At 40.2% G+C, this 13376-nt stretch overlaps 1 long non-coding RNA gene across 1 annotated transcript in view; it reads right to left on the bottom strand.

Moving 5' to 3' along the window:
- Window positions 1–726: 726 nt before the first annotated feature.
- LOC137304649 (uncharacterized) overlaps window positions 727–13376 on the bottom strand; it is a 142004-nt gene continuing 129354 nt past the window's right edge. Inside the window, exons 2-3 of the long non-coding RNA XR_010958599.1 lie at window positions 7786–7909; window positions 727–1364 (exon numbers count right to left, since the gene is read on the bottom strand). This is a non-coding gene — a long non-coding RNA (uncharacterized lncRNA). The remainder of the gene's footprint in view (window positions 1365–7785; window positions 7910–13376) is intronic.

Genomic DNA, 13376 nt, shown 5'->3' with positions numbered 1-13376 from the left:
CCACCCTTTGAGTGAAAAAAATTGCCCCTCTGGACCCTCTTGAAGAGATCTGATTCTATGTCCTCAATTAGCTGCAGTGTTATCAGTGCCCAAGCTTGCCTGGGAGTGGGCCCATCCTCTCTCTCCATGGTAACAGTTTGCTGCTAAGATGATATTTGTCGCTGCCTTTTGGATGTTGGCTTTTTTGACCACCAACTGAATTCTACTTGTTCAATTCCTTTCACATTACAGAGTGAGATGATCCAGCGATCAACTTCACTTAACTCAGGTCTCCGTTTTATTGAAAAGGGAAGCCACATAAGTCAAACATTTTATTGCAAAAACCACAGTTAAATTTTCTCCTCATTGGTCAACTAGAAGCCCTTATAAGTAATTCATATTTTTTACAGAGACTAAAAGCCAATAGGTAAAGGGACAAGAACTGTACATGAGAATCCAATCTATTTCAGAGGCTGAATTTTCCTATCTTCCCTCAGTTAAAGGGATCTTTCCATCAGTTTCATTTTTTAAAAAGTAAACTATTAAGAACGAATGTCCTTTTAACTTTTAGATCATTGTCCAACTTCTCTCAGACAGTCCCCCAAATGTCAAAAGGACTTGCTTTTCAATCAAAAGTATTGAAGACCTTGGCATCATTTTTCTAAGGTTTATTTTATATAAAGGTAGATAGCGGAATACACAATATAGAAACTTTACAAGTAATGAAGAAGCAATCACTTTACCCGACAGGAACCATTCACCTATTACTGAATATTTTAGGCTGAATGCATTTGCCTCACTTACTAAGGGTTTATTTTCAATACAGTGGAATGAATGAGCAATGATGGGAACCTTACCAATTATGGTCAATGCCAGTTAGTCAGTAATCTTCTATGCATGCTGCATTGGGCAGTCAGTTGGCAGTGCCCATCTTCTTGTGATGGGATTGGTGACAGAGGAGTGCTGGTCTTCTGAGGCTCATCTTTATTGGGTTTCATCTTACTTCCTTTATCAGATTACTACAGCTAGCAAGTTCCCTGTTCTGTAAAAGACAACACCTCCCTTCGAGATATGTTAAAGTTGTTTATATAAATGCAAGTTGTTGTTGTTGGAATTCCAAAAAGCTTCTGAATAGGTGCCACAAAACAGGTCACTTTATGATAGAGTCCTGTGGGATTGGAGGACAGATCTTGGGTTAGATAAGGAATTGCTTGCATTTTCATAGGCAGAAGGCTGTATTAATGGTTGTGGTTCTGGGTCCCGCAGTGGAGTCACACAGGGATCAGTGTTGGGACTGTTACTCTTCACCATATTCAGTAATGATCTGGATGAAGGCACTGGAGCAAGTTTGTGGATGATGCCAAGATTTGGGTGAGTGTTAAAACCTGGAATGAGAGAGAATGACTACAATCAGATCTAGATATGATGAGGGAATGGGCCTGCGTTTGGTAGATGCCATTTAACGTAGATAAGTGTAATGTTATGTAACAGTGTAGGTCTAATGCCAAGCTTGTGTATACCACGCAGGGTTAAGAACTAAGGCCTGTTGAACAGGAAAGGTATTATAGTACATAAATCTCTAAAGGACCACAACCAGTGAGGCAATAGTAAAAGCAAATAAAGTATTAGGATGAATTGCCAGGACAATCTAACATGAAACAAAAAGCATCATATTGTCCTTGGTTAGGCCTCATTTAGAAGATGGTGTCTAATTTTGATCCTCTCACATGGTGGGTGATATGAGGCCCTGGAAAAGGTTCAGAGAAGGCCCTCCAAAGTGATACCTACCTTAAAAGGCCTCACTTACTAAGTTAGGCTACAGTTTTTTGACTCTAGAAAAGCATAGACTTCAAGGAGATTTGATTGAGGTTTTAAAATAATGAAGGGATTAGACATGTTCATGTTAATAGACTATTTAAATCAGATAGATTAGGGAGAACCGGGGGACGTGTGTTGAAGAACTAGGTTTTGTGTCAGGAGGTTTTTCTTTCGGAACAAGTTGCAAACTCGTGCAGCTTCACTGCAAGCAATCAAAAGGGAGCTCGACCAGATCCTGGCCATTGCAGATATCACAGTATCCAGAAGTTAGGAGGTGTATTGGGCGGAGTGCCTCATGGTCACTGTGCTCTCCTAGAAGTTTCCTGTAGGTTGGAGATGAATTTCCCAGATTTTTTTTTCCATGACTTGGCCTACTTTTTTTGCCTCTCCCAGGAGATGAGGTGGCTGGCTGGTGGGTGGGAGGGAGGGGGGAGGAGAGCACTGGGTATTATGATGCTCAGTTGCAAAATGACTGTATGAGAGGCTCGATGGAGCATCTTTCCACGTCTGTATTTTTCATATGTTTATATATTGAGCTGGCAAGACTCACGTTGAGTTTACAAGCATGAGAAAGTTACTAAGATGGCTATTTCTGCAGAGTCAGATTCCACTGACTTGTGCATAAATTTGTTTTTGTTTGAGATGAGAAACCTAAATGAATGTGTCCTGTCACCCTTTTTAATTTGAAAAACACAACCAGTTTTAGACAGATGATGATGGATTCTCTGATTTTCAAATGGCAGTGTGAAAATAACATATTTATGTCTAATGAAACATCACCATACAAAACATTCATCTCTGGCCCCAACAATGCAAGAATTAATCATTCTCAACCACAGTCGATTTCCATTATTGTATTAGATATGTATGTATCCACAGACTGAAGTATGACTGAAGGAATAATTCACCAGGTAATCTGATGCAACCATGAAAAACCAGCTACATTTACAAAATATTGACATTTCAATTGCTGAAACATTAAATGATTTGCTAAGAGTGATGAGATAGCAGAAAATTAATTGCTAATTTAAAAAACACACTAAATCATAACTTCACATCGTCCTCCCTGATGTCGACTTAAGTGAAATCTGCTTTCATCATTCTCAATAGACACTTGCATAACAAGTCTTTTGAGAGTATATAAAAAACTTTAATTTTGATAGCTTGAAAGTTAATGCAAGCAGTTATTTAACAAAAGCTTGATGTGGCCTTTTAGAAAGAAAGACTTGCATTTCTATAATGCCTTTCACGACTTCACGATGTCCCAAGGCACTTTACAGGCAATGAAGTACTTTTTTTAAAAAGTGTAATCACTGTTGCAATGTTAGGAACATGGCAGCCAATTTGCGCACAGCAAGATCCCACAAACAGCAATGTGATAATGATCAGATAATCTGTTTATTTTTTCCAAGTGATGTTGGTTGAAGGATAAACATTGGTCAGGACACTGGGGAGAACTCGCCTGCTGTCCTTCGAGTAGTGCCATGGGATCTTTTACTTCTATCAGAGAGGGCAGACGGTACCTCAGTTTAACGTCTCATTCGAAAGACGGCACCTTTCACCGTAGCCTTACTTTGTGTTTCAGCCAACACACCAAAAAACAGTCACACCAAGCATATCATTCTACAGCATCTTACGGCCAATTTCTTTAGCAAGCCCAAACCAATTCTTTGGCAAGAGAATGAAGACTCTGTGGCACACTACCATTTGTCGATGCACATTTATATCTTAGGAAAAGTGTAACAGCAGCAATTTTTAGATTAAAATGCAAGTTTCTAGGAAGGTACTTGAATTATGAGGAGGAGAGGACATTAGGAGAATGGAGCAGCAGAACAGAAACTGGAACAGAGGCCTGAAGCAGCCAGCCAACCAGCCACCACAAGCCAGCCAGGCAGTCAACAGAAGGCAGCAAGGAAGCTATCCAGCAAGACACCAAACAACCCACCCACAGCCAGCACCAGAAACAAGCCAGCCAGTCGCCAGCAGAAGGTGGCTCAGATCTCCCACAGCCAGAAGCAATGTCAATCTGTCTTTCTCTTCCAGACCACTGATCAACTTGCTGGGTATGTAACTGATGGTCACGGGGCTCCAGACTGCCCTAACTTCAATCTTGTGGGTTGAAATCGCGCTTTGCATTCTTAGTAGAAAAGGCGTTCATCTAAAATTCCTCCGTCTCCGATTGTAATGAAAGCATCAAAGTGGTGAAGTGGTGGACAGAGTGATTAATGTACACATGGGTCATTGTGATCTCCTGGACTGATTTTGATCTCCTAAGGGAGTCGGAGAGAAATTTTCCAGATTTTTTTTCCTTTGTTGGCGCTGGATTTCTTTTGCCTAATTTTTTTGCCTCTCCCAGAGATTCCGTGTCCGTGGGGGGGGGGAGGGGGGAGGATGTGTTTAGTCGCGATGCTCCAGGCATTGTGAGTGTGTGACAGGCGAGATGGACCAGCTGGTCTTGTCCTCCCCGTCATTTTCGTATGAAATGGAGATTCATACCAAGCACAACTGTTACTAATATCACACTGTACAATTTCAACCCATGGCAGCGTACATCATTGAATCTTGGAACACATTCAGTGCCTGTTATTCTCTATGAAATATAAATCAAGTGAGAAGAATAGTTTATTAATAAGATTAAGAGGATTACCTGAATGGTCAAACTTAATATTGTTAGAGTAACACTAAAAACCAGAATTCGTAGACTTAATTGCTGTATTATAAGTGTATTATGAACAACAGCGAGGTTAATTATGCAAAAATTAATCACAAGATGGTTTAATGTTCGATGAAAAGACAATTATGCTGAATAATAAACTGACAGACAAGCTCTACTGCATTTCATTTTAGAAGCTGTTTCATTCTTTGATTTAATATTGTTGTTAATAAAACGTCATTTTTGATCGATTAACTCAGTGGTGCTCATAAAATGCCCTGGAGGCCATTTGCAGCCCATCACTTGTAGCACCTGATAGACCTGTGGCTTCATGTGACTCTAACTGGACCTCCATTCATGGCCTGCTTGCCTGAAAAAGGTTGACCAGGCAGAAATTCAATCCAATCCCATCTTTTGCCATGCGGAAAAAGGAGACAAGGAAAGCATATATGGCAAGTGAAAGATTCCGACTAAAATAAGACTATTGGTTTGATCACAAATTTTCCCCCTTGGACATAACTGTAAGTTCTTTGACTGTGAACAGTCTGGGTCACCCGGAGGCAATGGCCAGGAGTGGGATGGCAAAGGTAGAGAGTTTTGGTGGGCTTGAAGACAATGGTTTTGGTCTTCCCAATGCATAAAAATGCGGGTCATCCAAGACTGGATGTTAAGCAGCATGGCAATACAGAGGGGTCAAAAGAGGTAGTGGAGAGATAAAGCTGAGTGTGGTCAGTGTAGATGTGGAAGCTGACCCTAACAGTGCAGATGACATTGCCAAAGACAGTGTGTGGATCAGGAAGAAAAGAAGGCCAAGGATAGATCCTTGGGGGGGGCTTCAAAGGAAGGGAAGAGAAGCCATTGATGGTGTGGTCGACCATGTTAAAGGTTGCAGTGGGATCAACGAGCATGAGAAGGGATAATGCAGAGGATGTAATTTGTGACTTTGGTTAGGGCCATTTCGGTGCTGTGGCAGGGGTGGAAGCCTGATTGGAGAGATTCAAACATGGAGTTGTGGGGAAGATGGCCATGTATTTGGGAGGTGACAACACATTCAAGGACTTTGGAAAGGAGGAGAAGTTGGAGATAGGGTGATAGTTTTCAAGGACAGAGGGTTTGAGGGTGTTTTTTGAGCAGGGGAATGATGAGGGCAATTTTGAAAGGGAAAGGGACAGTTACAGACAGTGTACAATATCAGCTAACATGGAGGAGAGGAAGGGAAGTTGGGTGGTCAGCAGTTTAGTGGGAATAGGATCGAGAGATCAGGAGGTGGGTTTAATGGATGAACTTGGAGAGACCATGAGAGGAGATTGGAGAGATTTTTTGGGGCAGACGGTGAGAAGCAGCAGAGATAACTGAACAGATGGTCTCAATCTTAGTGACAACAAAGTCCATGAGCTCCTCGCACTTGTTGATGAAGGTGAAGGTGAGGGTGGAGGGAGGAGGGGAGAAGCATTAGGGTTAGGGTTAGGTGATGTTTGGTAGTGAAGAAAAGATGCCAGGGGGTATGTTTAAATCAATAACACATTGTCTGAGATTATTGCCTTAACTTTGCTCGCAATTTAATACTGCATTGTAATATTCTCTTAGAATCCATAATCCTCATTTATCATCGTACCTCCCATCTTTTGTGCTCAACGTAATAGTTTACACGTCTTACAATATATTCCATAAAGCAGTCAACATTTCTACCTAGAACTGCCAGAACCCAGCACTGATAATAAAATGGGTATTAAAAACCTGCTGATTCTAACATAGTAAGTTATACCCACATCGGCAACCAATATATTTATTACTGCTCAGTGTTCGCTCAGTGCTGAGAGAAAGATGTTCTCCGGCTGACAATACCAAACCACTTATTGCATAACTCGGCTGCTGTGCTGCCGGGAATGGCTCCCTGACTAACAATGTGGAAATGCAGCTCAGGAATACTCCCGCCACAAGTATTTCATTACCAGTCTCCAAGCCAAAATATTAATTTAAATGTTAATGCTGTGGAAAAGGAATACTTAGCCCAAGTTACTGACTTAGCCAACCGTCGATTATCACAGGTGTGAGCTGCAGAAGATGATGACACAGATTACTTAGATCAGCTTTCTCTGCCCTTGTGTTTGTTGGCATGTTGAGCAGTCAGTGCAGTAAAGGGTTGCACTGAAGAACATTTAAACACAGCCACATCTACAGGCAACTTATTCACAGGAAGCTACAGGCAACTTATTCACAGGAAGTTACGTACACGCCTTCAAATGAAAAGCGGCCCAGTCAGTTTTGAACAAGGGCCTTGAAGCAGCAAGTGAAATATTCTTGAATCTTAAGAAATTCAGTAACAATAAACAGTATTCATATTTCATCGTAAGAGTCATGTTAAGTGAAATTCCAACTGTGGGTGGAAGGGAAGATATACATTCAATTGAAGTATAAGCCCTTTTAACAATATTGTTGGTGTAATTTTGCAGCACTTTGTTGAACATTAAGGGGTTGATTTTTTTTCAGTTGGTGGTTTGGGTCCAACCAGCTTGGAGAGCATAATGCAGCTAATTGGCTGAACAACAACCTTTGCCCGACTTGTAAAATGCACAAGAGTTTCAGTAAGGCCATGAAAAACTCGTAAATAAATAGGATGCAAATGACAAGAATTTTCTTGTTTTCTCACTAGAATGCATTGCTTGCTTTGCCGGCTCATACAGAATGGGTGATGCCAAGGTACGGGACGACATGTTTGAGAAACTGATTTCTTAAAGGTTGTTTTGGAGTTTTTCATAGTGGATTTTACTTGCTGAATTATTGCTTTCTTTAGCCATTCTGCCACATTGCTTTCTGCATTTTTCCTTTTCTGGATTTTTGAGAACTGTTTGCTACAATCAAAACTCATATTCAAAATTCCAGTGGATGGTCCTCTGTCTTGCACTCATTGTCTCTCTTGCTTTCTCTCTCCGAGCATTATGGAGGAGAAACTTGAGGATCTGGGAAGAGATGAGAGGTCAATACATTTACACTAAGATGGGATTTGCCCATGTCTACAGAGTCAGGCACAGTGAGCTGTTTGCAATTTTAACAAAGGCATTAAATAAATGGGCAATTAAAATCACCCCATTAAAATCACGGACAGTGAAAAGTCACACTAATGTCTTAAGGGTTCATTCGCTATTATCACCCACTGTACATTCTAGCCTATGTTATTCTTTGACCCTGCAAAAAGAGGTTGATTTTCTTTGAATGGAAAATAAAATCATTACACTCTACAATCTAACATCATTAAAAATCTTGTACAGCGTTTAAACTTCTGTCCAGACCTTAGCTCCTGTTATTTTAGGTTAAACTTTTCTGTCAACATTTACCTTTGGAAATTCGATATTTCCCATTCAATTTTGCTATGTCAACAGTCACAGTGTAGTTGCAGGATTAGGTGGCTCTCTGGAACAAACTTAGGAAGACACTCTCCAAACTCCGCTGCCATGTTGTCTATTTTAAAAAAAACATATTTTCATTAACTGACCGTGGTTAATTTACCAGTCATTTAAAAAAAAATTAGAAGTGTACTGAAGTGTGGTTGCAGGAACAAGCCCGGTGAGCTGCCTTCCCTCAGGGTTTTGTATCACACTCAGGTCCCCTAGAATTCAATGGCATAGCAAGGCCTTCCAAATTACACAGCATGAGGATACAGATTCCTTGGCAAGTCTGACCAAGGTTTTAGACATCCCAATGCAATAATTACTTTACAATATGGTACAAATCAATGCTAAACAGGTGGACATTGCTCAGAAAAATTGTGAATGACAGTTTACTGCACTGAGCCTGAATTCCCATGTTAGCCGTTGACAGTGATAGAAGCCACTTGATACCTTGTTGTCTCACCTGACCCTTCACCTATCCTGATGAGACAGCTAGGCATCAAGTGGCAGTTAACTGTAGGTAGTGGGTAACCAACACTTGGTATCCGGAATCAGAACTAGATCTGTATTCTGACCCCCATTAATTTGCAACTTACAAACAATACAATAAGTGCAGGGACTTATTTACAATTTGCAGGCATCAAAAATAAATGTGATCCTAGGATTTGTTTTATAGATGGGAAAATCAAGGTTATTGGGATTATAGGAACATTAGGAACAGGAGTAGGCCATTCAGCCCCTCGAGCCTGCTCTGCCATTCAATTGGATCATGGCTGATCTGCACCTCAACCGCAGGGTTGTTGATAAAGCTGCTAAAAAAGCATATGTGATCCTTGGCTTTATCAATAGAGGGTTAGAGTACAAAAGCAAGGAAGTCATGCTAAACCTTTATAAATCCCTACTTCGGCCTCAGCTGGAGCATTGTGTCCAATTCTGGCCACCACATTGTAGGAAGGATGTCAAGGCCTTGAATAGAATGCAGAGGCGATTTACCAGAATGATGAGGGACTTCAGTTGAGTGGAGAGACTAGAGAGGCTGGGATTGTTCTCAGAAGATTAAGGGTAGATTTAATAGAGTTGTTCAAAATTATAAGGTGTTTTGATAGAGTAAATAAGGAGAAACTGTTTCCATTGGCAGGAGAGTCGGTGACCAGAGGATACAGATTTAAGGTAATTGGTAAAAGAACCAGAGGGGAGATGAGGAATTTTTTTTTATGCAGTGAGTTGTGATGATCTGGAATGCGCTGCCTGATAGGGCGGTGGAAGCAGATTCAATAATAACTTTCAAAAGGGAATTGGATAAATACTTGAAAAGGAAAAATTTGCAGGGCTATGGGGAAAGAACGGGGGAGTGGGACTAATTGGATAGCTCTTTCAAAGAGTCGGCACAGGCACGATGGAAAGAATGGCCTCCTTCTGTGCTGTACGATTCTACAGATACGTATTAGGTACTGTGTGTAAAACTACTATTGCTTAGAACTAATTACTGAAACCAGTGACATGGTTAAAGTTTCTGTAGTTTGGCAAATTATGCAGGTGAATGAACCCCTAAAGACTCATTTAGAAGAGTCGGCTGATTCACCAGTGTAAACCATTTATTAATGACTACAGATAAAGTTCACACATGGACCTCAGCAAAAAAAAATCTCTCTCACTGTAGCTGCACTCATTGGATTAGATATGTGTGTGTGTTTTGCAAATATAAAACAGCGAGATCTTTTAGAATAAGGTGCTGACAAAAGTTTAATTTGAAATTGAGAGTTTGATTTCTTTTTAATACTCGCATTGGAAAACATTTATAGAGAGGCATTTATAAATATTAAAAATAACATTCAACTGTTTCTATCTAATAATAGCACTTACTACCAGGATGTGGGTCGAATTAAATTATTTTTTTCCATGACTGAATAAATTTAAACCACTTCCAATAACATTGGTTAGAGAAAGAAGGACGAAAGAAAGAATTTGCATTTACTTAGCGCCTATCATGACCGGGAGATGTCCCAAAGTGCTTCACAGCCAATAGAGTAATTAAAGTCACTGCTGTAATGTAGGAAACATGGAACCAATTTGCGCACAGCAAGGTCCCACAAACAGCGTTGAGATAAATGACCAGATCATCTGTTTTTTTTTTAAGAGATGTTGGTTGAAAGGATGAAAAAAAGAATGAAATCTTTTCCTTTATTCATTAAGGGTGGGAATTGTCAATTTGCAAATCTACAGTGAAAAAAAAAGCCAAAATAATAAAAGGTGTCATGAAAATCAATATATTCGGAATATTGTTGTATCAAGTCATGTACAAAGCATCCAATTGGGCATTTATGGCCCAAATGTAGCCACAATTGGATAATCATAGATTATGCCATTAATCTAGAGTTCAGTGGAAAATCTTGGTGTTTTGGCAAGGATCCATACAATTACACAGTGAATTGTCACCTTCACAATGCAATGCCGAACCATTCCTAACATTGATTTGTTGCCATACTGAAGCTTCGTTGAAGAGGCAAAAATGACCCAGAAGTTCCTCGTGTCACGGGAACCATTCTAATTTTTGCTACAAATTAGGTTGGTTACAATGGACCCCCTGTGTTGTGTTTTTTCATTTGCTTTATTAACTTTCTTCTAAGTGCACTGGCACATCTTTCTGTCTCTCTCGGTCTCAATTAGATGCAGGCGACAGCTAAGTATGATTCAAAAACAATCACGTTTATTGACAGGGCCCCAGTTTAACATTTCATCTGAAACATCTACAACAGTGTAGTACTCTCTCAGTATATGTCAGGCTAGATAATGTCCTCAAGTCCTGGAGTGGGCCTTGAACCCACAACCTTCTGACTCAGAAGCCACAGTTAACTAAAAAAAAAGGCCAATCACTTGTGTGACACCTTGAGTGAAGTTGACGCATTTCACAGAGAGCAGTTTCTTTATCTTGAATGGCGATTTTAATTATAGAAAAGAACTTATATAAGAAAACACAACCTGACTAATAATTAGTCAAGCTTTTTTGCAATTAGATTGTAATTTGATAAAAGTAAATAGATGTCTAGTGTTGGCTTCAGACTGCTTGCTCTTAGTGCTTCCAGCTCTCCAGCCAAAAGTCGTACCAATTGGTGCACTTGGCCAGTCGAATTTTTCATTCATAATTAATTTCCATTATTTCATAGTCAGTTTGGCTACAGTTACTGACAATGCAAACTGTAAATTAACTGCAGTGATATCCTGCCTTAACACTTTGATGGGAAGGTCTGCTGTAACTCTGCCATTTAACCTCAACCAACTACATCATTGAGCTCAAAAGCTTTCAAAGCGTTGCAGTTGGCCCCTATGCAAAAGGCAAGCGTTATTACAAAGAAAGGGAGAGCCGAACTTTATGGGTACAGTAGCCTAGTGAGGATGGTACTGTGCTGATTGAGTGAATAAGGAAAAACTGTTTCCAGCGGCAGAAAGGTTGGTAACCAGAGGACACAGATTTAAGGTGATCAGAGGCGACATGAGGAAACATTTTTTTTAATGCAGCGAGTTGTTATGATCTGGAATGCACTGCCTGAAAGGGTGATGGAAACACCTTTCAAAAGGGAATTGATTAAATACTTGAAGGGAAAAAATTTGCAGAGCTAGGGCTACCACAGGCATGATGGGCCAAATGACCTCCTTCTGTGCTGTATCACAATACTATGATACTATGACTGGATTAGCAACCAGAGGTTCAGTCAGAGGCAGCTCCTGTGACTGCCATGTTGTTTTTCTGAAATTTTGGTCTCCTTTGCAATCCTGACCACAACCTGATAACAGCTCAGTTGCCACAGACTGCTACAGCTTCATTAGGGCAAAACAAGACCGACACTGTCCAAGACTTCCTTATATTATAGACATTTGTCTGCATCTCAATTAAAATTCATCTCAATTTGAAAGATTTTCTTAATACAGGCAAAGAATAGAGAGCTTCAGGAGTGCATCAAGTTTACACACTGTCAGAAAAGAAGAATCAACCTTTTGTGGTACTGAATGATTTACGGTGATGAGGCCTCCTAAATAATCTATAGACATAATTGAGTTGACATTATCAGTGATGCAAAGCATGGGTCAGGATAATCAGGCAGTTCATTTACTGGTGACAGCACCGTTGGAAATCTACTTAACAGTACAGATGGGAAGCCAGCACGATTTTATAGAAATTTAATGAATGTAAAACACAGATCTGTAAAGTTTGCACAAATCAGTCATTGACCAGTGGAAGTGTTGTCGACCTCTGTATCAAGGGAATGGGATCCAGGCAAAAATATCCTTTTTGCTCACCGGTTAATGATTTTCAGCGTAACTCCAAATAACTTACAAATCAAAAGGTGATGAAGGATGATTTTTAACTTATCTGGGCAAAGATGGCTTAGCATATCCTGGACAATAATTAGGATTTTCCATAGAATCTTAGTTAAAATAGGTTAACTTTTGCTTAGTTGGGCCCTTATAAATGAGCATGCATGACTCTGTGCCTTGCAACCTAACAAACTTGAAAGCACAAGAATTTCCTGAATGATAGCAGTGCAGTTTATAAACCTTGGCATTGATAAAGGCGAGACCATCAATGTCACTTTGCTCTGCAGTACAAAAAGCCAGAAGTCACATATTGCCCAAGATTTCTCTGAAGTCTCAAAGGCAAGAGGAGATGGGAGACATGTGTGTGTCCCATTGATGTAACACTCCTCCTCTCTCAGGTTTTGGGGAGATCAGGAATCTATCATTCCTCCTCTTTAGCTAGTCCCTGGATAAGTCCAACTGAATTGTCTCGAACCAAATTCCGCCCAAATTGGATCTCCAGCATCAGTCTAGAGAAGAGGATCAGATGGGCAACTGTTGTATAATCCACAGAATGACCTCATTCGCACTGTGGAAGTTGAATTAATCAGGGTAAAGATTTACACATGGGGCAATGGAGTGACAAAGGACACCTCACATCATTCCAATACTAAATGTTAGACAACCAGTTAATATAGTAAGCACACAATATAGAAGCAAAGTCAAGCTACTTGATTGAAGAGTGCGAATTTTGTAATAGTCATAAATGTTTCGGCCCCATAGTATCAGGGTAACATATCACAGGATAAAGATCAGATATCAGGTTAATTGTGATACAGAGCACTCTGCAAGTTATGTAATCACATTCTCTCTTTTTGACCATTCGCCGCTAAAGGCTGATTAATGAAGATTTGGAGCAGTTTTGTGCTGTGCTGTGACCACTCGGGACTAGAGAGACTAAGAACTCATTAAAATGGTCTATAATAGCCATCAGCAAGAGGAGACATTTAGTACCTCTGTGCTGGATTTAAATCAAGAGGTGCAGCAACAAATCGACTCTACTCTTTTATCAGGAAGCCTTTTAGCTCTCTTCCTTATTTCTTTTCATCTCTTTGCAAGTTTTATTTGTTCCTGGAACACTAGCACCACTGATAAGGTTGCGATCATTGCCCAACTCTAATTGCCAAAGTGATCGTTTTTTTTACAACTGAGTGGCTTGCTAGGCCACTTCAGAGGCCATTAAG

The sequence above is a fragment of the Heptranchias perlo genome, chromosome 38, assembly GCF_035084215.1.
Source record: "Heptranchias perlo isolate sHepPer1 chromosome 38, sHepPer1.hap1, whole genome shotgun sequence".
NCBI lineage: Eukaryota > Metazoa > Chordata > Chondrichthyes > Hexanchiformes > Hexanchidae > Heptranchias > Heptranchias perlo.
The sequence above is the reverse complement of the archived record's forward strand: the minus strand, read 5'-3'. Positions and strand labels throughout refer to the sequence as shown.